We start from the raw sequence: 27,782 nt of genomic DNA on the forward strand, positions 1-27,782 counted from the left end.
ACAATCAAGACTAGCCAGGCAACAGTTTTGAGCCCATACTCTTTGCTAGTCATGTTACATTCCTCGTCTCAGCCTGCACAGCCAGTTCTCTGCAGTGGGTGGAGAGAGTGGCCTCACACAAGCTAAGACACTTCTGGGTGGCATGGGTATTGAGGGAGAGAAACCCGGGTTCTTCGGAGCTCGGAGCTGACCCCCCCAACCGTTCCCTGGCGGAATGAACAGAGGCTGGCTTTCTGTAGACTCCATTGAGAGACCGGAGTCACTGTGTTATCGTTCTCATTTCCCCACTGGCTGCCCTCAAATTGTTGAGAAAACTGTGATCCTTGATTTTGCTCAAGGAGCCCAATTAAAAGGACAGCAGCAGTTAAGCACAGCAGATTCTCGGGAATGTTTGCCCTTCGTTAATGAGTGACTTTCACAAGAGTGGTGGGCTGGCCTCCAAGATGACGCGCGTAATCCCGTAAGAACTGATGCCAGATGGGTCGGACCCGCATGGGAAAATGGGTGTCCTGGCATCCGCAGGACGTTTACGGTCTCCTGTAACTGTTTCCAGTCCGACCCCCGCTGGCCGGTGAGAACGGCACACTGCACATCACGGAAGGCGGTAAATGCCAGCAAAAGGCCGTCATTCCCAGGGTCGAGAGAGAACCAAGGGCTACGGGGCCCCAGTCCAGGTAGCGACGAGCGGGCTCTCCACTAGGTGCATTCCAGCTTTCTCCAAATCACCTCCAGAGACAGGTCAGAAAGTTTTCAGATCACATTTTCATCATCTACTTTAGTCTGCACATGCTGCATGGAAAGGGCCGCTCTGTGTTGCTTGCTTGAGTCATGACTGAAATCTCTATTTAAAACTATATAAAACTAAATAAACATCTAAAAGAGAATGACTTGGATTAATGAAGGTCATTTTTGTCTCACTGTTTGCCTCCACCTTTACTCTGTACAGTACTTACTGATTTCAAAGATAGATGAATATGATACTGATTTCAAAGGTAGAAGGCTGTCCTGAGTAAAATTATCAAATGGTTGTAGAGTCATTTGTTTAGATTGTTTCTGATGTTTATTTAAAATGTTCACTGAGGTACCAAATAGCCATTACTTAATATATCAAGTCTGTTTTTTTAGTGAAGAAAACTATATTTTAAAAAGCATAAAAATAAAAATATAATCCACTGTATTAACTAATGTAATTATTTATTCAAAAACTCTCATAATTACAGCTACTGCTAATTCAACCTCTAGGACAAGAAAACAAGCTTTAAAACCATTTTTCTGTGTGAATACACTCACATTCAAGGGGGAATTGTTTGCGAACAAATTTAAGTTCTTTCTATTCTTGTTAGAATTTAGTTTTTGAACAAATAAAATATTTTTCTTATTTCCAAAGAAGCACATATCATCCTAGAAAATTCAGAGGTTACAAATACAAACTTAGAGAAACAAAATATTGACTACCCATGTAAAATAAATATTCATGAAACATATGTATGTATATCACATGTGGAGGTGAATGTAACATGTAATTTGCCTTCTAGAGATTTCTATGTCAAATTGAACACAAAGCGTTAACCAAAAAGCCATCAATAAAAAATAACCTAGCCAAATAAGTGCCAATTACTTGATTATAGTCAATGACCTAATACTGTTAAGTGTATGTTAAACTCCTTTTTGCAAATCTTGCTTCCAGACATCTTATCCAGTGGCCCAGACTCATAAATATCATTTTGGCACATAACAGTGCCCACCTGTGAAAAGAGAGCAAAGATTATATTAGATATTGATGTTTAATTATTTACTAGTCTTTTTCACCACCTAAATGACATTTTTCTACCAGTTTTAACAACCAAGCTATTGAAATTTGTATCTCAGTAAACTGATAAATTATGACATGCAGTGGCCTTCTGTGCTCAAATTATTAAATGCACTAAGCGCAAGGATGTCTATGAAGTAATATGATAGATTTTTTTTAACACATGTATCAGCATTCAGACTTCCAAGCATTTCATTCAGCACAGTCACGTTAAGAGCTTATGAGCTGTCTCCATAACCTATGACTATATTTCTATGAATGTACCTGTTTCCATGAATATATTCATTCAGCGGTATCAGTGAGAGTTCTGTGTGTGGGCATTGTCTTGGGCCCTGTGGGTATAATGAACGAGACAGGTAGGGTGCAGTCTAATGAAGGAGAAAGATGACACCCAGCCATCCTAAGACAGGAGTTTCCGCCTCCAGTGGAAGGAGGCACAGGGTGGTAGGGGATCCTGCCCAACCCAGTCCTTGGGTTCAGATCACAGTGAAAACAACACAACTTCTACTGAATGCCGGCCAGTGGAATTCCAGCGTGGAATGGCATGGGGGAAGAGTTTAGACAGCGCATGAATCGGGACTATTTTACAGAGAAAGGAGAGAGCTCTTACGGAGTTGCCTTCAAAGGTATGTTGCTGAATATCCCATAGAGAGGCAAAGAATCAACATTTGCTGTAAACTGGATTCTTTCTCGGCTACAGGGAAGACCAAATACCTGCTCATTCAATACAGTGTTAGAGGTATAAGGAAGTGTACTTACTGTTTCAAAGGCCCAGGATTTAGCAGAGGGAATGGCGTGCAGTACGCACGCACTGAATGCTTTCCGATAAATGACTGCAAGAGGTCTGACAAAATAATTGATGCAAAGCTGGGAAATTCTGTTTCAGGGCTGAAACCACGTTAAGTCTGAGGGCTAAGACTCATTTTCTACGTAGCTTGCTAATTCAGTTATCTCCCTTCCAGGAGCGTGTCAGCAATATGAGACTCCTTTGAACGAGACAGGCCAGGCTGCTGGGGCCCTGTGAACGTGCCTTGCGTATTCAGGGTGAGTGCTTGACAAGAGCCTTACGTGTTTGGATTTTAAACAAGATGCATTTGTTTAAGTCAAATCCATTCTATTTAAAATTACTCAATTTGCATGGTCATTGATACATTTACAAATACCCTCAGACACTGAAAGTTTAATGGGTATGGCTTAAGTTAAGTCAGCATTTGTTTCTCCTGATTCATGAACACTGTCTGGGTCAAATCCAGGCTCTACAACTTACAGCTGTGTGCCCTTGGGAAGGTTACTTAACCTCTCTGTTCCTTCATTCCATAAATTATACAGTAGAGATACTGACTGCTTCTCAATTATAGAATGTGTAGGAGGCTAAATGAGTCTGTACATGTAAGGAGCATAGAATACCATTTGTGACACAGTAAGAACTATTTATTATATGACTGTCTTCCTAAACCAGAGCAATGTTAATGTTCAAAAACATTTAATTGACAAGAACAAAATAATCTATGAAGTTTTGTAAATATGTACAAGAAGGTAATGATAACATTTAGAATTTAAAATGTTTCTGGAGCCAAATGAGTCAATATATTTTTAAAAAATATGGAATACTGCTTGTCACATAGTAACTGTTACTATTTTCTTTAACCATAATAATGTTGATATTAAAATTTTTAAATTACTAAATCAGATAGTATTTTTAAATAGTTTACTATTTAGCATGAAGCATTTGATTATTTTTAATGTTTTAAGCGTTGAAACTGTAGTGCTGAAATAAGGATGAAATTAAACAATTAAAACTGAAAACAGTAATTTAGAATACCTTTTCTCTATTTAAATAGAAATATCCTCACGAAATTTAATTCCTTGGAACTGAATACATTTTAAAATTTGAAGTCATTTTTATTGCATTGTATGGTTCTGGCATTATTAAAATATTCATATCTTTGAGCTAATGTGGCATAACAAATTTAATTTGCAACACAAAAATGACATGGATAGAACTTGAGACATCATCACTTTTTTCCTTGAGCTTCATGTTGTAGGCACCCCATTAGGAAGACAGACAAGTTAGTCATATTTTACAGCCCCACAGAACTTTCCAAATAAATAAACTCTTAGACAATCATAAAATAATAGCATTTTGGAGGCAAACATATCCTCAGAATTTATTTTCCATTGCTTCTCAGTCATGTATGGCACAACCCCATTGCCTTGACGGGACTGCCTGACCCGCGTGGGGTGCCCTTGGCTGTTATCTTCTGCTGTGAAGGGCAGCCTTCACTCCACAGTGTCATTCCTGTGAGAGGCTGGGAGGGGAGGAGGGCGGGGTGGTGGGGGCCACATTGCATCGCACCTCCCAGGAGGGGTCAGCCGTCCCCAGGAGTGTCGAAACAAAGATTGCCTGTACAATAGCAACTCCTTGGGCAGAAACGGCCAGACCCTCGTGCCAGGGACCATCCTCCAGCCCTGGCCAGCCGTGTCCCCAGGAAGAGGTGGCCTCGATTTAAACACGGCAGCCAGTCCCGGGTGCTGCGGCTGCAGGTGCCGACTACCTGCACTCCTTGCAGCTGATCAATAAAGTGCTCTCTAGGAGGCACGTGCCAGCAGGGCATCGCTGGGGCTGCTGGTCACCCAGGCTTCTGAGTCCAGCTTAGCAGCTGCCTAGACTCTGAATGTTTGGTCTCTGGGCCAAAGATTACCACCGTTCAGTACGGGTACATCTCTGGGGTGTCTGACTTCACATAGTGTCCTGTGTGGAGATTGTGCATGTTTCATTTTGGCTTTTTGGGGAGAGTGTGGGAAGAGATTTGGGGACAGTGTGTGGGAAGAGATTACCTCAAAGGGTTTTACTGTAATGAAGCTTGTCTGTCTGAAGGGCCGTTTACTCTGCCTATAGCATTAGCATCAGTTTTAGCAGTTGTAGCAATTATAGTAAAAGAAGGAAGTAGAGGAGGAGGAATGGCAGTAATACTGATCATAATAATAAATGTTAATATTTACTATCACTATGCCCAATAATAGTAAATGTTAATATTTATTGGGCTTAGTGCTGAGCTCTGCCATGTAAAATCCTAGGCAACACTCAAACAACATTATACGGCATGTATCACTACTACTCTAATTTTAGTGATAATATACAGAGACGTAAACTAATTTTTTCCAGCTTATCAAGCTAATAAATGATCGAAGTGGGATTCAAAGCTGTGTAGTAGGAATCCTATCTCCATTTACAATCCAAGCTCAATTATTCTGTATGTTCATTGTATAATACAACTTGTAACTATGTATTTAATTTTGTAAACCTCAATTTCCCCACGTATAAAAAGTAAATAATACTAATAACCAAACTGAATTTCTCATGGGCTTAATGTAAGGGGAGGAAAAAGATAATGCTGATTGTTCTGTAAACTATAAACGCTTCACAAATAAATGCCGGTTATGATGTCACTGGCATTAAATACTTTGTGTTGTAGAAATGAGTACTGTGCAGTTATAAAACTTTGACAATACCAAGTGCTGCAAATTCATGGTCAGAAATTATGATCCCAGAATTTGAGAGCTGAGAACGGCTTTGGAGATCGTCCATTTCGGTACCTCTCGACCCAGCTGCACCTTTATATCACTTGGGGAAGCTTTTAAAAAAAAAAAATGTCCAAGATTCACTCCATTTCCAGAAATCTGGAAGAGGGCTCAGGCATCTGAGTTCATGGATGTGTGCATATGTATGAATTTGTACCTGTAAATGTGTATATGTGTATGTAGGAATATGTGTACAATACCAACTTTTGAGTGTGTTCTCCCCAGATGACCTTGTATGTAGTCAGGAGGCAAAAATAACTGAGTTTAACCAGCAAGTTTCTTTGTAATAACTGGGGGCTCCGCATGTTTACCTAAGCCAGCTCCCCTTGACACCTGTTGCCTTATATCCCATCTGATGAGCCTTCCCCCTTTCACTCTCCAGGGTTGCAATTTGGGCGATCAATTATACACTCCACTGCTGATAGGGAACCAGGCTTCAGGAAGCAAGTTTTCCTTCTGAAACGAATTGCTTGTATTGTCTGCCCTGGGCTCTCTGAGACCACTTTGGGGGCCTGCGGAACAGTCTCTGAGTAAGTGGGATGCTTCTTCAGATTCTGAAGCTGAGAGAACTTATTAGTTTTTCTGTGATAATGTTTTGGAAATAGGAATGTGCTATGTTTCCACGTAACCCAACTAAGTTTTGCTGTATGGAGGTCTTTCATCCCACCTGATTCGTTTACATGGAGAATATCTGATCGTTGTTTATGATGCTGAGAGTGGCTGCTTGTGAATGCCAGCAGTTGTTACTGAGGAAATTAAATTTAGAAAACGAATCAACAGCTTTATCAACCATTTTGGTGATGGTTTTCAGGACATCGTGCTTGGTAATGGGGAGCCTGTGAGACATGACAGGCCTAATGGCAGTGTTTGTGTAAGGTCTGATGTTGATCAAGACATTTGACCTGTAGTTTCTCTGACAGGCAATGATACAGTCCTTCTCAGTTGAGATTTTCTCAGCCAATGTCAAATTCGATTTTGGTATTAAGGTCAGCATTAACCTAGAATATGTGTACCCCAGAATAACTAAGATACTTTATAGCCTGTAGTCTGGTTTTTAAAGTCTATCTGTATTCAGTACACATATAAACCCATGGATGTGGGCATATTGCTATGGTAATAAGGATTTCTTGTCCTCACTGTGCATATTGTTCTGGGATGATTTGACGAGAACTGCAGACCTAGGAAAAGGAAATGTTCCGGTTGAAACCTGTGAGAGTGAAACCGAGTACAGTACAAGTCCCTATGAGCCAGCATTAGTGACTTTACCTCCTTGTGGGACACAGGGGTTGAATGATGCCTGATGCAATGCCTCGTAGGAGATTTTGTTCATATACGTTCATGGGGAAAACTCAAGAGACTGATTTTGATGTTTCAGAGGTTCCTTCATTCATGAGTCTCAGAAAGACCCTTTGCAAAATATACTGACACTTCTTGACTTCAGAATTCCAGTGGTCACACTCTTCATGTTAGAAATGTGTTCTATGGTTGTATAAAGCGGCTCCTCAACAAACAGCTCTATTTTTCAAAGAAAAGTATTACTCCTATTATTAGGATTTGGAGACCAAGAAATATATACTCCTATAAGTACCTAATTTAAAAAAAGAAAGATCAACTCTTAGACAACCATAAAATAATATGATATTTCCTTACACATTATCTGAGGAAAGGGAACAATTAAAAGAGACATTTAATCTAGGTGTTTTTCCAGATTCTTCCAAAACATGCTCTGGGTCCCTGCTCTGTGTTCTTACCAGGCCATGCGTATTCCTTTGTCACGATACACAGCACAGTGTACTGTAATTATTTGCAAGTCTTTCTCAAGTACTAGACTGAGAGCAGAAACCACGTCATACTTATATTTGCATCCCCAGCACTTAGCAAGGAAATGAACACATTTTGGATATATGAAAACCTTGAGGGAATTGATAACTGACCACAGAATAAAGTGGCACTTGAGTGTCTCATCAAGAATTGTGTTACTGAAGATGACACGTCTTCAGGGAGGTGGGGTATCCAGGCAGAAACGAAAGCATAAAATGAAAATGAGATATTTTCCTACGAATAAGGCATCTAAACTCAAGTACTTGGAGGGAATCACTCCTTTTGCTCTATTACTTGAAACAGTCAGTGGACTAGGGCGAGCATATCACAATTTGGTTTTGCTTGGGTTGATCAGCATGTTTTCATGGCTCCACTGAGGATGCTGGGACCATCCTGCTCATCCAAGCTCACTCTGAATTAATTCCATCAGTGTGGCATGCCTTCAACGTGGAAATGGCCAGTGCATCGTTGATGTACTTTCTGGAATAAGGTGATGATGAGATCGACCAAGGATGACCTAATGCAATGTTAAGACATCCTAGAAAATGGTGGTTCTCTATCTAGGTGAAGATAAATACATGCTTAAAAAAAAAGAAGAATTGCTGACACACAGTCACCTGCTTAGAATGTCTCATGTGTGACAGCCCCTTTCCAAAGAGGCAGCTCTGTTGTCACCCGCATAATATAAGAACTCTGATCCTTCCCGAGTCTGTTAGACTTTCAACTTGTCTTTCTTCTAGAAAGGGATCCATTTCTGCACCACTGCATCACGTACAAGGTAAAGAAAAAGAGCAGGATAGAGAGTTGGCTTTGTGAGCGGGAAGGTGCTTTTTGTAACATCAAGCAGTTACCGATTTCCCTGTGTGTGTTCAAAGGAGTATAAACCAGCTGGCTGAGTCCCGTTGTGCCTATCCACAAAGCCCCAGATGGCCCCGAGACACCAGCTTTGCTTACTAATCAAAAGTGATGTTGCCTGTATATCAGCACAGTGTGCAGATTGACAAAGCTACACAGTTACCCTGGGACTGGGGGAGTTTTATAACCAGACCAGCTTCTGTGTTTTATAATTCCTAATGTTTATGGACCACTTTAGGGATTTTTCTCCAAGGATCAATCAATCCCTTTAATCTTGTTATCATCTATACATCACTGAGGTCTTCTGTGCTTTTTACCTGTTTACAAGGTGAACGAAAGTCTTCCTTTGGATCTCAAACCAGCATATGAGGCAAGGAGCACCTGGCAGCCTCAGTCCTGGGAACCCACTGCACTCCTAGCTGTCTGACGCCCTAAGCTGTCTTTTTTTTTTTTTCTCTAACAGGAATTTGGAACTGTGTTGCCGTCCCATAATCAGATTTTTGAGAAAATTTTCCCTGAAATTAGTCCTGGGCCAGGTGGCAGTGTTGATTTTCCACCTGGAAAATCTTTCTACAAAGATCTTCCTGCAGAGATCTTTTGCCTTTGTGCTTGAAGAAGGGGATTTGATGTCTGTGGCTCTCCACTATGCCCGTTAAAGAAAAGCTTGCAAATAATTCACTGCACAATCCAATTATGTGACTTGAATAATGGTGATTCTATGTGTTTTTCAAAAAGCAGAAGAGCCTTTAAAATGTAGTAGCCTTTGACAGCAGCATTACTTTTTAACAAGACTGTATTATACATAAGCTGCAGTAATGAAGAATAGTTAATTGTCAAATGCATTTCATCTGAGTATTGTTTGTTCTATTATTTCTTTATTTCAGTTCCTATTTTTTAATCTCAAAACATGATGTATTTTAGAAGTAGGTAGCTCTGCCATTGGCTGGTGCTAACTTTCCAAACAGATGTTTCTGAGATGATAAAAAAAAGTCACATTTTGGCTTTTGCACAAGCAACTGAGTTACACGTACCAGGAATAAAAGTTTCTTTCAACAAAATCTGTACTATGACAGCCTTGGTATGATCAATCCCAGACTTTAAAATGATGAGGAAATCAGTATAAATCAGTTTTGGAACCGTTTTTCTCTCTTTTTGTGGGAACACGTGATGTTTTAATAATTTGAGGAACAGTCTGAGCCAGCTATTGCACTAAACATGAGACATGATTGTATCTTTTTTTCTGCCCAACGAGCTGGCAGTCATTTTATCCCTTTTTTGAGATCAGGAGCCTGTGTGGAGCTGAGGACACTTCCCCAAGGTGCTGGAGCTAGTGACCGGGCCGCCAGAATCAGAGCTGCGTGGCCCACGAGCCCATGTGTGGCCCTGAGATGCCTCCTGGTGAGAACCTGGCTGCACTGACGCTCAGGCAGACAGACGTGTGGTCCCTCGGGCCTTCCTCGTGTCCATGTGTGTTTCTGCTGGTCGGACCGCCGGTGCCCCCGTCCTCTGCTCATTCAGCGTCCCCCCTCTGGTGCCCACTGCAGGCATTACCTGCTGCAGGTACCCACTCCCTCTGCCATCTCCTGCCCAGCTGTGTGGTTCCAGGCTCTGTGATGTCACTCCACGGTGTAATCGTGTTTGCTTTCTGCTACGCGAAGAGCGCCTTACGGACAGGATCACGTCTTGTTCACTTTTGGATCCCCGAGATCTCCCGCGGTGCTAAGACCTTGATAATGCTGCCGTAAATATGGCTCCGGTGGTGGCAGCTAGCATTTCCTTCACTTTGCTAGCCCCCCAGCCCTGTGGGACTCTTGTTTTTACTGTCACACCACCACCAGGCAGTCCTCGTCTTCATCAGGGTGGAGCGACTCGGCCTTTCATCCCGCCCGCTGCAGGCCTTGGGCACCCTGTGGCAGGGTGCCCTCAGCTCTCGCTCTTGGCGTGTTCCTTGGATGGACACCCTTGCCTCCCACCTTGTCTGTCAGTGTCCATTTCACACCCTCCTGGCCTTGTGCTTCCCCGGGGCCGTTTCCCCACGATGCTCCTACCCTCGGAATGATTCCACCGGCTGGCCGTCGGGCCCCCCTCAGTGCGGTTTGTGTTCCCAGACATGTGAGAGAGCCGTGCGGGCACAGGCACCGGTGCGTCTTTCACACCTTGGGGTAGCCTTTATCAGCGGTGCCCACGTGCCCGTGTCCCCCTCTGCGAGCTGCAGCGACCACGCGTTCAGCACCTGCAGACTCAGTCATGATCATGGTCGCTCGGTCTTCGCCTCCGTCTCTCTCTGCCCCTTTCTCCATCCCTCCCCCTTCCTTTTTCTCTCTTTTAAAATATTGATCTTTCATCTTCAAATTAAAAGATACAAATAAATATAAATAATTAAAAGATAGTAATAATACTAACTAATAACAATCACAATTAAAGAATAGGCACCGGTGGACACTTAGAAGAAGAGGCCCTGGCTTTAAGCCTCTCTGTGACTGTCACTGCCACCTGGCTTTAGCCGCCACCCTCCCTTGAGTCAGTGCCTAAACTTACCCTCTCACTCCGCAAGGATCCGGAGGTTCCTCGGGCTGCTGGTCCCCTCACTGAGCACGCCCTCCTTCCCTCTGTCTCGTGTGTTAGTCTGCAATGTCCCCACTGGCGCTTGGGACCAGCTAAAGTCTCTCTTCCTTTGTGTCGGCATCTCGACTTGTGTCCTTCCTCATGGAGGCAGAAATAGAGGGTTCCTCCTTCCTGTCTTCCTGATCTGCTGGTTCATCACTGTTTGCACAAATATATTTATGTGTATTGCTATTTGTTTATTTGGATTTCATCCCATTCCTCTTGTATCCTGGTACCATGCTGTGTGCCTAGCAGATCCCAACTGGGAAATAGTTACTGAAAATGTCTTTCCGGCAGTAGAGCAGCCTTGAAGACTGACCCCTTCCTTCTTCAGCCTTGGGGTGCCTTCTGATGGAAATGAAGTGACTTTCTTTCATGACCAGTAAGCACGAACAGTAACACCAGTAGTGTGCATTTCAAGAACTGAATTACTTATTTCTAAAAAAAATCTTCCTATTTTTATGAGTTTGCGATAATGTGTAAATGAGTTAGTGACTTTCTCCAGGCTGTAATGAGAGAGTTGTAAGCGTTGGGAGGGTTTCAGTAGAGTGGGGATATGTGGTTCTTTAAAAAGCAAGTATTTTAGGGTTCTGTGCAGGGTTCTGACTCGAGCAGTCTGTGAGTGCCGTGATTTAGTGGGAACACGCTGGGCGGGTTTTCTGGAGATGGAAGTTCATGTGTGCATTTTGTTTTCTACCCAATGTAAGACTGGGCCTGTCCCTCAAAGGGACAGTCCCCTGATTTGTAAAATGTAGTGTCTTTTGTCATAATTTTACAAGAAATAATTTGAAGATGCTTCATAAACATAAGGAAGTATAAACACATAATGGTTTAGTAATAACCAGTTACTTAGGTTTATTTTGCTGCATTTTGAAATATACATACTTCATCAGCTTATTATTATTCATACTGTATTTTTATTTCTTCTTCTCCTTCTCCCCATCTCCTCTGCCTCCTCCTCGCCCCCTACTCTCCAATGCCTCCTTTTCTTACCTCTTCCACAGGATGCCTTCTAATGATCTGTGCTCCCCTCGATAGGAGATTTTGTTCTATGGCTCATTAACGTGTCCCCTACAATAGGAAGCTTTAGGAGTTTTTGTTCAAAGAGGTGAAAAAAGAAAGGAAACACAAAAGATGAAATGAAAGCAAATAAGGTTCATGGGGCAACTCTGTACCTCACAAGGGGTTCCTGGTGCTTCGTGTACAGCGGCTCACTTGGCCCCCTGGGCAGCCCGTCCTGGGGCTGTAGCCAGCCCGCTGACCTGGAGAAACGTAGCCGGCAAGCCTCCCAAAGCCTCTCACACCCAAGGCTGTGCAAGAGACTCACTTTAACGTGTGCCTTTGATGCGCTGATATAGTGCTACTTGGAGACTAGTTGGGGGCCCCTGGTCAAACAAATAAGAATAAAACTCAGTCTTTAAGGATGACACGTCCCCCAGTTCTTTGCATGGGGTTCATACCAGTATGTGACCAAGTGCATTCTGGGCTCTGTTCTGGATTGTTGGGTCCAAGGAATTGATTCCGGTGCCCCCATCTTAATACTGTTGGCAAGCTTAGTACTTAGTACTTAACATAAATAGTACAAAAATCATTCACAGGGGAAAGTATTGCTGACAGTGGGCACGCAGATTCACGTTTTCTATTTTTTAATGTGTCTGTCTGGACAGTGACATTTTCATATGAAATACTCTTCTGTCTACAGAGAAGTACCTCTGTTTAATGTCCTCCAGGGTAATGAGCTCTTCACAACAAAAAGCTGCTCTTTGTGGGGCCTCATTCCTGCTCCTCACGCTGCTGCCGCTCTGCGACGTATGTGCAGTTCAGCTCTGTGTTGGGAGCACTGCCTCACCACATGTTTCCGAGGCTGCCTCCCTGGCAGGTGGCTTGTGCCCCCTTCGCTGAGTTTCCCCGTGACCAGCGTGCCCCACGCCTTTTCACGCGCATCTCGTCCTTACCCAGTGGCACTTTACAAGCCATGACACGCGTACACTGAGCACCGTCGTGAGGGGAGCGTTCTGAGGGTGCTTCGCACATCGCATACGTGCTCACCCGTGGGGAATCCTCTGGGTTTTCCAACACGACACGGTTGGCAGACGCCTCAACACTGGTTTCCAGTTTTTTCCCGAGTGTTTCCAAAAACTAGTAAAGGAGAAGCACACACATAACATCATCTATATTTTTCTCCTTAAAAAGATTTTCTTGCCAGTTTGATAGCATACAAGTCCTTGTGAGTCCATTTCTCGGATTTGGGTTAACATGTTTCAAAAGTAAAATTGACAGAATTTTATAAATGGTTGGAAAATAAAGGACTTCACTTAACAGAGTTATTGTGAACATATGAGCATTTGACACTTTGGTAGCTGGCTGCAAAGAGCAACGATTCTGAACTTTACCTGTTCACTGGGAACATTTTTTTTTTCTCTGAATTCTAACTGTGTCTGCTTATCTGATCCTTCTCTGAGGGCAGCCAATCAAGTAGAAAACTTGGAGAAAACTAAAAAAGTTCAGCTCCCCAGAAAGGAGTTGGATTACACACCTCATGTATACAGGCATGCACACACACACAAACATATGAGTAGTTACATCAGTATGTATATATACACACAGTACCTATTCCTCATACCTGTGTGTGTGTGTACATGCATGTATATGCTAGTAATGCACAGTTGGGCTGTGACTTAACTAATGTAGGTGACAGTAGGATCTGTGTAGAGGTAAAGAAGGCCTGAAGGGTAGAAGGCCAGAGGAGAAGTCCCTGCCATTGTACCCATTTGTGATTAATTCTACAACAGGACAGGGATGTCCCGTCCTTGTAAACCAAAGACGTGGGGCCGTGTGTATCGGTGGCTTTTCTGTAGCCTCAGGTCAAGTTGCCATTGAAGATTCGGGCAGTCCACACAGGTTCAGGCAGCAGAATGTAGAAATGGACTCCATTTGGGATGCAGACAGAAACTCTAGCAGGAAGAGACCCCCAGGGGGTCATTGTCCAACCAACCAGCCTGGAATTGGGGTTCGTGTCCTATTCCCAATAAAGAACTGAGCTGGAAAGCAGAAATGAAAGCAGGAGTCTAGGGAAGGCTTAATTGTAAGAGGGCCCACAGCCCAGCAGTTTTTAAATGAGTCTTGTTACCAAAAAAAAAAAATGCGTATTGACTGAGAAAGGCATTTTTTAAAATGTAGGTGACAAAAGAGAAAATAATGGCCATGACCCACAGTGAGGTTTCATGTTCTACTGATTAGGACGAGCTGGCAGATCTCTTTGGAGTAATTGTGGATTAGCTTTGTGCTGTATCACAAAATCAGGGCTCTGTGGCGTCAAGGCAGAGCTCACTGGTCTGCAGGTTGTGGGGTGGAATGCGGCCCATAACCAGAACAGAACAGCAGGTTAGAGCGATTGGACTGTGCCTGTGGTCAGCGGGAGACACGGAACGTGGGTGAGGAAGGTGGGCGCGGGGAGAGCTGGACTTTAACAGCACCGTGTGCAGGCGTGAAGGAGAAGTCAGGTGCCAACAGCTGACCTGCCTGTAGATAGTTCTGGGATGGGGGTTGCAAGGAGCAGCTGCAGAAGCAGATGAAGACGGAAATGACGAGAGAAGAAAGCTCTGAACTCTCAGGATGCCGCGTCGACCCACGTGGCCCGTGATGAGGCTGGTGGGGAGAAGATGCTCATATGTGGAGAGCAGCGGTCCTTGTCCCAGGGACCACAGCTAGTGGAAGCTGACACCGTCCACGTGGATTTGGCAGAGAGGCAGTCATAGATGCCCGTGTCTGGCGTTTGGGGGAAAGAGGGAGAAATGGGAATAAAACACGGCCAGGTTAAGGAACTGACTTCATTTTGGACGTGGCCTCCAGGGTGCCCTGTAGCCTAAATTCCTGTTGGTCGTGCAGGTACCACTGCTTGCTTTCCAAGTGTTCTTTATGATCATGTGAGATCAGGGCATGTGTCAAAGTAAGATCCGATGAATGACTGAAATCTCTATTTTCATGACTTTTTGGGGATTTTGCCATCTTTGGGGGGTTCAAGATTCTTAGTTATCCAAAAGTGTAATATGGGGATCCCAGTGCCCCAGCTCTGGTGGGCATTACAGTGACACTTGAGGCCGAGGTGGATGGGCTATCAGAAGTTCTTTATAAGAGAGCCTGAAAATGTCAAGAGGCACAGATCCATGTGCTTAAACACGTTAAGGTCATTAAGATACGTTCTGCACGATGCTTCAGAAGTAGCGGTCACCGAATGGAAGTTCTGTTATGTTATGATGGATCATAATCTCTGCCATCAAGCATGATGCTAGGGTGGAATTTAAAAGAAGCTCCTCCATTTCTTACCCTTTGCCTTTATCTCCTGGCCATACCTTTGAGATGAGTTCAAAGTAACCTCTTAATCTAACTTGCTCTCCTATTGAAGCCATGTGACAACATGATGCATCAACCAACCCCACTGGGCAATATGGAAAGTGTGGTAGATCCTAGCAACAGCAATTGCTCCATCACTTGGATATTTTATTCTCAGAGGCCACACGGCATTATCCTGACCATACACCCACTTCCGTGTTCTCCCTTGAGCATTATGTGTCTCTCTTTAGTTAGGCAAGTACAGCAGTATCAGCCTGGATTTCTAAAGACCAGTGGGTAGCAAGGATGGAAAAATTAGTAAGTGGGTGTAACATAGCTTGCAAACATAACCAAATACAAAATCATTATGTCAAATCACTGTACTTTTAACTTTAGGGTGTAAGTGAGCCAGCCATCGTGTTTTATATTAATTCACACAAACATTTTATGAGCCTGAAAAGTATAGAACAGTATTTTTAATGACAGATAATTCAGCCTCCCATATTTTCGACAAGAGAAATTCTTTATAAATGAGTCCTAAAATGCTGTATGAAAGGGCATACGATTTTGAATTCAGAGTGTTGGGTTTCAGTTGTGGGTTGACCCTGTAATGCTTCCTTCCAAGCAAATCGTTTTTGTGCAGGACCTTGTCACAAATCACCTGTAAAGAGGTGCTGCTAATAACAGTGCTTCCATTTGGGTGTCTTAGAGAGCCTCACAGACAGCTGATGTGCATGAAAGAACCTCGTCAGTGGCAGAGTTCAATGCAAATTTGGAGATGTCATAAAAATATATAGTCCTTGCTTTACATAGCAATATATGTACGCTTTTCTTCCAGAACTTTCTTCATAATAAATTAAGTAGTCCTCAAATAGTAATTCTAACTCCTTAAGTAGTAAACCTAGGTGTAATTTCTTTGCCTGTAATGTGCCATTTGATAGCAAGACAGTAATGCTTATGACTTTCATAGGTTTAATGGATAATGGAGAGTAGAACTCTTTTTAAAAAAAGATGATCAAATTTGTCCTTGAGTGAAAAGGCATTGCAGTCAGATCTGTATTAAGTAGCTTGTTTTATTCCAACTTTCTGAGCTGTTTTCTAAAGATTCATTCAATATTTCCCACCCCACCTTTTACAATTCACAAAAAGATATTTAGGGAAACATTCCATTTTAAAAGGTTAGCAACTCTGAATGAGTCCCTATCTAGAAAACATTATATAACGCATTCTCATGGGCCTCAAAGTGACAATACAGTGGGACTTCTTGCGGGAAGCTTAGTAAATAAAGTTCTGCCTTCTCAACCCACCAAGATTTCACTTGTATGAGTCAGTTTGTTTGGGAATCTAAGAATAACCCAGGATGGGACAGAAAGCTTCAAAAAGTGTCAAGAGTTGCAACAAACAGATACATGTCTGGTGGGTTGCCAGGCAGTAGGGGAGGGAGAGGGTGGGAAAGAAGGATTGAGAACCTTCAAGAGCCAAATCCCAGAAATGGACATGTAGCCAGTGAGGTCTCCTCAGACAGGGAGGAAGCATGGGGCAGCACGGACGGCAGGTCGGAGTGCAGATGTGTTCCAGTTCCCCCCGCCACCACCCTGGGGACGCGTGTGCACTTTCAGAAGAAAAACTCCTGAGAGATAAAGCAGCTCTTCCTGGGGAAAGGAGCTTCTAGAAAGCAATAGAATCTCTTCTTGTAGATATAAACCAACCCTCCTGGGGCTCATGGGACTGCAGCAGCTCTCTTAAGCCTGCAGGACCAGGAGATGTGGCAGTTCATTTCCCTTTATTCAAAATAGTGGTTTTCCCTTATTACCAAGGCCCTTTGGAGTTAAGACTTCTTGACTTACTGCTGAAATCATCCTGAATGATGTAAGTCTTTTTTCCTGGCAAAAGAATAGGTTATTAGAAAACCCACAGAGAAGTAACAAAGATAAATATGAGCAGGCATTGCTTCTTTCTCTCCACCACTGTCCGTATTTTCTGAGGGACTGGAGAGAGGAGAGAGAGGAGCGAGGTCAGCTCTTCCATCCGGCATCATATCCCCATTTTCCATACATAAGCAGGATTGATTACTTGATGACATGTTGTCCTATCACAGATCTTAGCTAATTAATCATACATAGGAGGGAGAATCCATTGCATGCAGTGTAAAGCTCTAGGTTGCTGAGGAACTATAAATCAATGAGTAGATGTGGTATCTTTGACCAAAAAGCTTCAAGGAAAAATAAAATCAAAATGTCATTTGGATGACAATGTCCTTCGTACACCCTTCAGTATTCTCAGCGGGTTTTCAAGAAAAGGATGGTTAAGGGGAGCTTGTCTACCACTGATCCTGCTCAGAGACGTGGGGGGAGAAGCAGAATCCTGAGAGAGGACGGGATCACTTCAGCATCAGGCTAATTCCACTGGCCAGGTGTGCTCACCCATCACGTTAAAAATAAAGACAACAGAGCGTCAAGCCTCACCAGGCAACCTGGGCCACCTCAGCGTCCGCACTTGCTGGAAACGATTCCTGGGAGCTTCGATCCAGTGCCGTGGTTTTCTGCTGGACTCCAGTTGTGGCACAACTTTTCCTTAAGCCTGTGGTGTTGGAATTAAGCTCAGGGCTGGGATGTCTGCCTTTGAGGAAGTCCCTGGCAAACACCCACTCCTGGTTGGGTTTCAGATTCGTCGCTCGGCCCATCTCCAAGTTTGTCAATCAGCCAGAAAGCGTAAATCCTACCAAGCACAACCGGAGCCCATCTCTGGAACAGAGCTGAGCTGCCAATTTCAGTAGATAAAGCATGTTCCCCTCAGGAATCCCATTTTATTATGTAGAATCTATGTGATTTATTTTTCGTTGACTCTTGCGTGTTGAACCATAAATGTGAGCTAATGACAGATGATGTATATTAAATGCCCAAAAGGAGAAACAACTTGTTAGAGGTGGTTAACTCAGGGAAGCTTCTGAAAAGGTCATCTTGAAAATGGCACACATCTCTGTGTGTGAAGACAGATGGAGGGTAAAGTCGGGGTCGGATGGCACTCTTCATAGATGCCATGCTGAGCTGCACAGAACCACTGTAGCATTCTAATTATAAGAACGTAATATGCTTTGTTGATTAAAGTATGACTCACTGCTCGCGCGAATAGTACGTTGAAATCCGGTAACCTCTGTTTCAAATATAATTTAAGAAATACCTTAGGGACCTACAAACTGTATGAGGAGCAAATAGGAAAAAGAAGAACGTCTTGGACATCAAAACTCCACCACCACGAATCCCTGGGTTTTAGAATTCAACTCCGCCAGCTCCACCATGCTTCACTTCCTTTCACCGGAGGTTTTCCCAGATCTTATTTGGGATGTAGGAACAGACCCTATTGAGAGCATTGAGGAAGAATTAAATAAGTAAGTTGTATAAGCTAAATACAATGCATGACAAATGCATAGGGCTGACAGTACATATGGGAAACAGTTATGTAGTTTTAGCGAGACTTGAGTTTACTGGCACTTCTTTTTCCTGATAATTTGATACATGAGAGAAGGATGTCTTAAGAAAACAGCAGGATTTAGGGCTGATGCTTTGTATACTCCATCTGTGTTGTGCTACTTCTGGATCCAAAATTCTTTGATTTTGCAATTCACAGTGAGTTAGAACTATTTTTACTGGGTGCATGATAAAAGTTGAGAGACACCCAGGAAGTTTAACCTTTCCATCATCAGTTAACTTGCCCACTCAGGAACATCGCTAGGTCTCCTGCAAGTTAGGTTCAGAGGAAAGTGGGTCATTCATCCATGATTGGAAAATTACTTGTCAAGCTGCTCTTAAGAACAAGTAATTCCGAGATTTTGCCAAGTGGCTGCCAAGAAAGATGCCATGCCCAGTCAAAGCGGGCACATGAAACCCTTTTCTGAAAACCCGTTGAGAATACTGAAGGGTTTACAAAGAACATTCTCACCCAAATGGTATTTCAGTTTTATTTTTCCTTGAAGCTTTTTGGTCAAAGGTGCCACATCTACTCATTGATTTGTGGTCCCCCAGCAACCTAGAGCTTTGCACCACATGCAGGGGATTCTCTGTGCATTTGTGTTATTAATTAACTAAGGTCTGTGACAGGACCATCAAGTAAGCAGTGCTGCTTTATGTATGGAAAATAGGGATATGATACAGAGTGCAAGAGCAGGGGCTGCCCTCTGTCCTTCTCCTCGTCCCAGTCCCTCATAAAATGCAGACTGAGGTGGAGAGAAAGAAGCAGTGAAATGAAATGACAATGAGAAGACACTGCACATCGGTAAGACCAAGTTGGAGCAGCATTATGTAGCCTCACCTGGTATCTGATTTAAAAGCTCTGTGACACCAGGGAGGTGGAAGAGACCTACTGGGAGACAGGCGTGGCCAGTGCCGGAGGCTGGCTTCACTGGAGACACCAGAGAGCTATACCAACACAAGACAGAGGAGCAGAGCTTATGGAAATGAAAATTAGGGGAACGGTTTTTTCGTGATGCTTTCTGTATGGCTGTGTTTGTGTTTCTTCATTAAACCACAAAAACTAGGAATATAAACTAGGAAGGACAGAATCATGGAGACAAAAGCTGAAGAAAGCATGTAATGGGCATGATTCATTTAAGTTAGATCAAAATGTAGGGAAACTGTCTAGAGAATTTAAACTGCCATTTTCTCAACACATGAATGGTTGCCCAGTGATGAAGGACATCTCAGACTGGGACCTCTCCCTCTCTTCAATTCTTTCTACCCTTTCCTCCTTGAATCCAGTTGGCATTTCTTGGCAGAATGATTGGCACATAGTGAGCATTCAACAAGTTGGACTGAATATTGAAGAACCAGATAAAAGAATTTCATAGATTTTAAACCTAGAAGGTATCTCAGCTGTCAACCATCTCAAACGTACTCAACAGACAGGTACCATAGAAGGGAAGAAACTGTCCTCTGTCCTTGTGAGTTCTCGGCCGGGACCCCTGTGGCAAGACAGACGAACAAGAGAGAGGCAGACACGTTTATTTAGTGTAAGTTCTGTGTGACCTGGGAGCCTCAGGAAAGGAAGACCTGAGGACACAGGTCAGCCTGAGTGGGTCTGCACTCATGCGTGGACTGGTGCAAAGCTGTGGGCTGATGTGAACATCAAGCCAGGACAGGGGAAGCACAGAGTGGTGGGCAGGGACATTGCCAGGCCTGGGCGGCACATACCACCCCCCCCCACGTCTTCCCAGGGGAAGGTCTCCTTTCCTCCGGGTATGGGGAAGGTGTCTCCCAGGAGGGCATTCTGACCCACTTCAGGGCAAGGCCAGAGGGTCCTTCCTGCACCTGCCAGTTCTCAATGCCAACATGCCAAGGGGCCTGCCCTCAGCCGCATGATCTGAAACCCCAACAGGTCAATGACTAGAATCCCATTCTTCCCCTCAATGCAGTACCCTTAACTCTATTACTAGACACCGGTCCCCATAGTACATTATTTACACCCTGTGACTTGGGTTGACTATTATCCATGTTCACTTAGAAAAACCAAAGTTTCATGTTAAAATATTTAATAAGAAAAGTGATATTTTCTTAAACCTAAGTCCTGTCTTCCGCTATGGCCCTCAACTGTATTCTGCCCGAGTCTGCACTTCCTTTTGTAAGGCAGTTCTGCAAAGGTGTGTCAATTACATCACTTAGCATATTATTGTAGCTCAGTGGCTCAGGAAGTCAGCTCTTCTATAAATTAAGACCCACCAAGTTTTCTTTTATTTGGTCACATGACAGTCATTACAATGTATGGACTTCTTTTTAATTCTTTGACATTTCTTACTAGGCATCACGTATTTCCGAATGTGAATTTCAGTGACAGTTGTTGAATATTTCGTATGATTGAGCAGGTTTTAGAGGAGGCTGCCGAAATAAGCGAGGCTGTTACAGATACGAGGAATCACAATGCCTCTAACCTGGGAAGAGCAAAATATAAGCTCGGTGGGGAGAAGGAAATAGGAAGAGGCTACGTAAAATGCTCCGAGTCCCCCTTTCCTGAGCTGTCTAGTCCTCGTCCCTTATTTTCTTTTTCCTTGTTTCCATGAGCCAGGGTATAACTAATTTGACTGTTTTCTTGGTTTCACGCACATTCTGCCTGCAGGAAATTCAATCTGAGCATCTTGGTTGCAAGATATATGCCCGTCAGTCACACACTGACAGACTGTATCTTGATTAATGGGAACACTGATGAATCCACTTCAGAGCGTGTACTGGTGTAATCATTGACCTTTTCAGGTGTCCCTGTGTTACCCCCCTTCCCAGTGTCTCATTGCTGCAAACATCACGCTCTTAGAGGAACTGCCTGAGCACCTGGGGTTTGAGGCTTCTGCTCATTTTATTTTCTGTGTCACCTTCCCTCCCACCCTCACTCATCACCCTCCTGTTCACCCCTAAAAGTCTCTCAGATCCTTCAAGTCTCCCCACATCCCTTCATCTATTTACGGTGTGTGTCACTCCTACCCTTGTTGATGTCATTTGTCCTGAAGGTAATATTTTTCGAAACCCACTCCTGCGTTCTGTTGCTTGCCCTTGGGTATAATGTCCCCCCCCCACCCAGTGAACCAGAATCATCCGTTATCTAAAATGCCGGTAAAGATTTCTAAAGCAGGCAAGGAAGGAGGAAATAATGAGGTCATTGTTCACCTCTGCTCCCAGAGCTGAGAATCTCAGGTGAAGCAGCCAATCTTGAAAGTCAGGCTTTTCAGGGGAAACGGGGATTTATAGCTAGCTTTACATATTGAAAGGAACGCAGGGCGGCCTCGAAGTCAAGCCTTACTGGAGTCCTAGAATAGAGAGAGTAGAGGGTGAGACGTGAGACCGGGACCAGCAAACTCTTTCTGTAATGCTTTGATAATAAATATTTTAGGCTTTGCAGCTGTGCAGTGCTACAATTGCGTGGCGGAAGCACTACACTCTCGTGCTCACAGACAATACCTAAGCAAACGAGTGTGCTAGTGTTCCCGTAAAACATTATTTAGGATACTGAAATGGCAGCCCAAATAATTTTCATGTGCCGCAAAGTCTTTTTTATTTTTTTTTCAACTATTGAAAAAGATTTTTTTTTTAACTATCTCTTGGGCTATAAAAGAATAGGATGGGACTATGGTTTGCAGACCCCTGATTTATAGGAAGATCCTCTCTCCCTAAACCCTTTAGGTAGGCATAGGAGGCCAGAGAACAGCTGTTGCAGTGGAGCAATAGCTAATCTTGGTCCTCCCTGGGTGTCCCCTGCGGTGGGGACACACTGGGAAGGGCCACGCATGGACACATTGGGAGGGGATATGAAACACAGAGGGGCACTGCCCTGTTTCCAGATCCATCATCGCCCGTCCTGACCTGGGGGCAGGGCTTCTCCGCCGGAGCAAAGGCACGACTTGTCGGTGAGAGGGGGGCCACGCCTCCCGCCTACAAGCCTGCCTCTGCCCTGTGTTGGCGCGAGGGCACCCAGTTGGTCCTAGAGGCCCCCTGCGGGATGCAGAAATTGGCAAGTGGTGGGGAATGGGTAGGCTGTTGTGGTAAGGGGCCAGGTGACCCGACAGGGTACACGGGCAGGAAAAAGAGGAGGGGACGTAACTGAAAGGAGCTGACTTGTAGACACAGGAGCGTATGTCATGTCTTTCCCCTAAACTACCTCACCATCGATACGCATTAGTTATCTCCTTTCCAAACTGGGAGTTCTTTGAGAATATGGTCCATCTCTTAACCCCCTTTCTCAGTCAGAGTATCATTTGTTAAATTAAGACATTCTGGTATATTACGTACACCACTAATATATTATAAGGGAGCTAAAGACCCAAACTCGCATGTTTTCTATTGAGCCTCTCCTGCGGAATTATCTTACAATTGTTTGTCTAATCATCATTGTCATTAATGTTTATAAATTCCTCAGCAGGAATATTTGATAATACATATTGGTAAAATTTGCCTTCTAGTATAACAAACCTTAACAAGATCGTTTACTTCTTTTCTAACTTTCCTATAAATCTTCAAGTATCAGTGTTTTTGTCGGTATATTATGTATCAGCTGACATGCTCATCTTTCTCACATTCTTTCTTTTGTTCTTGAAATGACCTGACACTTAGCATGAGTGGTAAATGGATTTGTCAAGAACAGTGTTTATGGCAAGAGCTTTCTGGAACTTTCCTAGGACAGGTCTTGAAAGGCAACACTTACCTAATTATGTTTTTCCAAAAATAACATATTTGGGACAGGACTTCATATTGTTGAAGTTTGCAGTTTAGGAAATGTTGGGGAAATGGAATTATTTTCTTAAAGCCCAATGCAAATCTGCATTGAATGAATGAGGTATAAGAAAAAATCAGACAGGGATCTTGGTGTTCCATTCCTTGAAATATGTGAATGCTCATTAGGAATATTCTCTACTCTGATGAGTAGGTGGAGGTGAGCTTTGTTAATTTCCTTCATTTTAAAAAGTGGTAAATAAAGGACTACAGCATTGCTTATGACTATAGGTTTTTGAAATATATATGTATGCGTGTGTGAATGTATGTGTGTGTGTGTGTATATATATATATATATATTTTTTTTTTCTTTTTTTCCTGGGATGTTATGACCTGAATTGTGTCCCCTGCCCCACTCTTACATTGGGGTCCTAACACCCGGGCCTTCAGAATTTGCTGGTACATATTGGGAGATGGGAGTTTTAAAGAGGCAGTTAAGGTAAAATGAGGTCATTAGGGTGGGCGTCCAATAGGACTGTGTCCTTATAAGACGAGGAGATCTGGACAGATTTGCACAGATGGACGACCACCTAAGTGAGGACACAGGGCGTGCACACGCCCAGGAGGGAGGCTCAGAAGGACCAGCCCTGCCCGCGCCTGGACCTCGGGGTCCAGCCTCCAGGACCATGAGAAGTTCACGTCTGTTGTTTAAGCCCCCGATGTATGGTGTGTTTTTGTGCTTCGACTTTTAACAAAATATCATATGGGCCCTGACAATTCCATATTTCATCTCCCGCAGTCACATTGAGGATTATTCTTAAGCGAGGGCTGCGGTTTCCACAGTAGAAAGCTGGAGAGGAGAGGAGCAGTTGCTTCTTCGTGTCTTGCAGTAGAATTATTCTGCAGTCACTAAAGAGGCGGCACAGGCGTGTATAGACTCTGGCGACAGACTCACGCACCCTTAGGTGGAGGGAGGGACGGGAGGCGAAAGCAGCAGGGCTGACCGCCAGCAGGAAGCCTCGGTCCTGGCACGCCTGTGTGGGGAGTGCAGACGGTGAGCCGGCACAAGCACGGACCGCGGGGGCCTGCTCTCCAGCCCGGGGTACCGTCACCTCATCCTAAATGGAGAAGCCGCCGCCGAGAGGGAGAGAGTCTCCCCTCCGAGTTTCAGGGAGAGACTCCTGCAGACGCTGGTGTGGCCGAGCGTTCCTGTGACCCGGCCTCCTCTGGGGAGCGTGAGGGAGTGGTGTACGTCCAGTGGCCAGAGAGCAGACAAAGAGATTTGGGGGTCCACTTACTCTTCACAGCTGTCTGTCTCTCGCAGACGTGTAGCAACCCCCTGCCCTACGAGGTGGGGCAGACACCCCCAAAGCATCCCACCACGTTACTTGGGAGGCATGAGAGGGGATCGCCCGCATCGAGTGTCTTCCCTACGCTCAGGTACGTGGGGACGTGGGGACCAGTGTGCAAAAGGCTTCAACTTGACCAGTGAATAAGAAAGGGAGAGAGCATCTCACTGCCATCTGGCTCAGCCCCTGAAGAGTCTGCATGCGTTGACCGTCTGGGGTAGGTGATGAGCTCATATGGAGCCAGGAAACTGCAGCAGGACACTTGCTGCAGATGTTCTGATCATTCTCATTGATTTTCTTGGGTTCAGTTCAAGCTTTACGTCCATGCGTACAAGACGTCCTGGGTTGTGGGTTCTTATTTTGGGAAGTTTTGGCCTGATTACCTTCTTGGATCAATAGTAATGATAAAATACGTTGGGTATGCCCTGGAATAATGATGTACATGTGCTTAAGGTAAAAGTGAGGTCTGCACACAGGAGACGGACGTCAATGCCAAAGGTTTCCTCATTGGGCCTCTACCATAGGGCACCTGGCACTCAGGGCTTCCTGTGCCTGGCACGAGGGCCACCCAATCAGCCCAGGTAAGGAGGGCCTGCTTGGATTGTAACCCTCTTTAGCTGCTTGTAGTACTATTATTACTATTGTTAATTAATCCATTTTTCTTTTAGTGCATTCTTTTAATGATGTTTTGTATTCATTCTATTGAGGTGCTTTATCTTCAAGAGGTGAAACCATTGCTGGTGTCATTGCATGAACTTAATATAACCTTCAAGGAATAAAGACACAGAACAGAGCGATACTAATAATTCAAGAATATTTCCTTGCAGTAAAACATGATTTGATTCTCCACATTGAAAAGGCACACTCAATCCAAAATGATAAATATTCTCTCAAGAGAATATTTTAAGAAAATTATCAGACTTTGAGGAAACTGGAAAAAAAAAAAATCCTCCTCTAGAGCCTCCATAAAGGAATATAGACAGCTCTCTTTGATTTTAGGACCATAACATCGTTTTGGACTTCTGATCCCCAGAACTATAACATAATAATCTTGTGTTGTTTTAAGCCACTGAGTTGGAAAGATGGGCTCGGTTGGTATAGCAGCCAATGAAAATAAAAATGTCTATTTTATTTTCAGTTATCTTTTATTTTTGCAAAAGGATTTACACAGATTTTAAGAAACCCACCACTGTCATCTTGCCTTTGAGGTGCCATTTCCTAAATGATGATTTATTTACACTTTACAGTGTGGGACTAAATTGAATACAAATTATTAAATAATATCATCTTCCTCAAAACCACGATTGGAAGAAATATTTTATGGGTAATAGCATGGGATTCATGATACTGTCTCTTAAATAAAATGTGTGCTTTTATAGAAAAATATTCTGGGCTTGCTGATTGTTTACAGAAAGGGGAATCAGGAAATCTGTGTTCAGTTTTTCATTCCCTTTTAAGCACACGTGGTATGGATATTGAAGTCATTCCTGGGTGTCTTCCCTGTAAATAACGTATTTGTACTTTTCAAAAAACATTCTGGAGATACAAAGCTATGTGCTAGTGAAAACCATCTGTTTGTAACTGAGAAGGAGGGAACCTCAATTGCCTCCGTCTTTAGGGACTGCAGTATATGAACCATCAGCTAGAAACTAGATAAAGAGAGGAGTAAATACAAGGGCTTTTGAAAACATCCTTTCAACTATAGTGAATGTAGATGCTTGATTGGTGATGTGACAGACAGGCTCACATTTCAGTGAAGTGAGATAATTTAACATGTGAAATTGACTGTGGCATCGACTTAACAGACAAAATGTTCTTTTCTCAATTCTTCTCAACCTCTTTTGTTATGTTCAAGCCTTTCTGTTGTAGACTAGAAAAAAGATTCCAAGTCTGATAAGCCATCTTCTTCTTTGCCATAATAGGACACTCTCTGCACCTCACCCTCTGAAAGCTCTGGTGCCCTGGAGTTTTCAGGAAAGAATGGTCTGCTGACCCTGACCTTCAGTTGTGACTCTCACTGAAAGCGGTCGTTGGCAGAGACACCTATCTAATAGTGACAGTCATCTGGAACTTGAAACTTTTTTGTAGGATATCAGTCACTTTCCTTATTATGTCTGAAATCTCATTTGTGTGTCAGAAGAATAACTTTAGAGTCTGATAGTTTAGGATGATGAGCCTAGATTCTAAAACTGTATCTCAGGTAAATTCAGATGCAGCTTTGAGACACATACGGATTGCCTTGCTCAGTAGATCAAGGCAGAAGCATCTCACTCCAGTAATAACGGGAGAAAGAAGGTCCAGAGAGGGTTCAGAGTTCCATTAGAGAAAATTCGTGATGGTGCTGTTGGAAACGAGGGGCTGATTTAGCCCAGGGCCTGCAGAAAAATAGAGCCTTTTTCACTATCAGAAACATAGCCACCTTTCTCCGCCATCAGTGTAGGGCCATATTAGTAATTATAAAGCAGTGAAATAGACAATTGCCCCACCTTTCTGGCGTTCTTTCTTCATTCCTCATGTGCTTCTCTGTGCCAGAAATCATCCGCTCCCTGCAACTCCTTCCTTACTGCATCTCAGTCCCGCTGGTGGCCCACCTCCTGGGTGCAGCTTCCGCTGGGCATGCCAGAGATAGACAGAGAGTGTAGGTGGGCTGAGGAGGGTGGGGCTCTTCGTCCCACACGCTGTTGTGAGTTGGTGTGCGTGGTGCATCTCTGGAGAGAGCTTGTTGCAAAATAAAGTTATTTAAGGGCTAGGTACATCGCAAACTTTGATGTATGCTCATTAGCTTTTCCATTATGATCCTTTGAATCTAGTGGAAGTTCAAAGACTATGTATTAATTAATTGGCTCAGTGGATCAGTGTAACTAAGCTGTGGATACCAGAGGAAACTTCATCGTTTCATCAAATACTGATCAGCATCTCTGTCCTACCAAAGACTCTCTCATCATGGAGAGCTCCTTGGGTTTTCACGTGCAGCTCTGGCCTTTTCACATTCCTACTGCATGCGTGTAGCCACATGTGGCCCCTGTAACAACCCACCAAGGCCTCCTCAGTCAAACTTGCCCTATTTTTAGACATGCAGGTACCTAAATACCATGTGGATATGATTAGGATTTTGTAACTAAATACAATGGCCAAAAAATCCTAGAGGCAAGCACTTCACTCGTGCCATGAGAAAAGGGTTAACTGTTTTGTGAATTGATTGGTCTGGTCAATAAGCATAGAAGAGATCAGAGAAAGGCAACT

The 27,782-nt window shown here is 43.7% G+C and overlaps 1 long non-coding RNA gene across 1 annotated transcript in view; it reads left to right on the forward strand.

Annotated features, from left to right (window-relative positions):
- Window positions 1-27,782, forward strand: part of LOC130681968 (uncharacterized) — a 330,223-nt gene that overhangs the window by 7,475 nt on the left and 294,966 nt on the right. Inside the window, exon 2 of the long non-coding RNA XR_008995263.1 lies at window positions 2,773-2,854. This is a non-coding gene — a long non-coding RNA (uncharacterized LOC130681968). The remainder of the gene's footprint in view (window positions 1-2,772; window positions 2,855-27,782) is intronic.

This window comes from Manis pentadactyla, chromosome X, assembly GCF_030020395.1.
Source record: "Manis pentadactyla isolate mManPen7 chromosome X, mManPen7.hap1, whole genome shotgun sequence".
NCBI classification, from domain to species: Eukaryota; Metazoa; Chordata; class Mammalia; order Pholidota; family Manidae; genus Manis; species Manis pentadactyla.